General features: G+C 48.6%; 1 protein-coding gene across 1 annotated transcript in view; it reads right to left on the reverse strand.

Moving 5' to 3' along the window:
* Npw (neuropeptide W) overlaps window positions 1–1441 on the reverse strand; it is a 14242-nt gene that overhangs the window by 10515 nt on the left and 2286 nt on the right. The window lies entirely within an intron of this gene.

Raw genomic sequence — 1441 nt, forward strand, 5'->3', positions numbered from 1 at the left:
TTCCAGGACAGCCAGGGCTACACAGAGAAACCCTGTCTTGAAAAGAAAAAAAGAAAGTGTTTACTTTTAATTTATTTTGAATGGGTGCTCTATCTGTACACCCGAGTGCCAGAAGAGGGCATCGGATTCCATTATAGATGGTTGTGAGCCACCATGTGGTTGTTGGGATTGAATTTAGGACTGCTGGAAGAGGTCTTAACTGCTGAGCCATCTCTCTGCAGGCCCCCAAAAGGAAGTGTTTAATTGGCCCTTGCTTACAGTTTCAGAGGCTTAGTCCACTGTCACCAGGGTGGGGAGTGTCACACAGCAAGCACTGGTCTAGTTCCTAACCCCTCCAAGAGGGCTTCCCTTCTTCTTCTTTTTTTTTTCCCCCCGGACAGGGTTTCTCTGTGTAGCTCTGGCTGTCCTGGAACTCACTCTGCAGACCAGGCTGGCCTTGAACTTAGAAATCCACCTGTGTCTGCCTCCCAAGGACTGGAATTAAAAGGCGTGCGCCACCACTGCCTGGCGAGGGCTTCCCTTCTTGATTGTTGCTTGTTGTCTAGGGAGTCCTTCCTGCTTCCTTTGGCTCTTTCGGTCTCTTTTATGGTTGTGTTTGTTTGTTTGTCTGTTTTGGGATTTTTTTGGGGTACATTTTGTTTTTACACAGATCTCTCTACATGGCCCTGGGTGTCCAAGAGCTCGTGTAGACGAAGCCTGGCTCATTTGTCTTTTTGGTTTTGTTTCGTTTTGTTTTTTGAGACACAGGGTTTCTCTGTGTAGCCCTGGCTGTCCTGGAATTCTCTCTGTAGATCAGGCTGGCCTCCAACTCAGAGATCTGCCTGCCACCACTGTCTGCATCCATTTGTCTTTTATCCTACAGGCTCTTTATGAATCTGTGAAGCAAAATGCTTGCCTGCAGTTCCCCTCTTACCTGTCAAACCACCAAATGCATGACTGTGCATTTCCCAATATGCTGGGCAGCTGTGCTGTCACAGCACCACAGCTACTCATCTGTTCTTTCTCATGCTACCAATTCAGTCAGCTCTATTAGAAACAGGCAAGAACAAAACCCCTGTAGAGATGCCTTTTACTAAATCTAAAGTGGCAACACAAGAGGTAGGAGAGGAGAGCTTTCCCGTGACTCACAGCCTGAGCTGGAACAGCCAGTCTCCTTACCTGGCTAGAGAATGTTTATGCCAATCACAGCCTTGTCTCCTCAGTCATGGTAGGCCCTCTGCTGGCCAGTCATGGGAAATAGTCCCCCTTTTTGGCCTGAGATGACAACAGAGTTCCAGGTGTGTAGGTTTAAAAATGTCTGGTGTAGCCGGGCAGTGGTGCCACATGTCTTTAATCCCAGCACTTGGGAAGCAGAGGCAGGTGGATTTCTGAGTTCGAGGCCAGCCTGGTCTACAGAGTGAGTTCCAGGACAGCCAGGGCTACACAGAGAAACCCTGTCTCG

This window comes from Mus caroli, chromosome 17, assembly GCF_900094665.2.
Source record: "Mus caroli chromosome 17, CAROLI_EIJ_v1.1, whole genome shotgun sequence".
Lineage (NCBI taxonomy): Eukaryota > Metazoa > Chordata > Mammalia > Rodentia > Muridae > Mus > Mus caroli.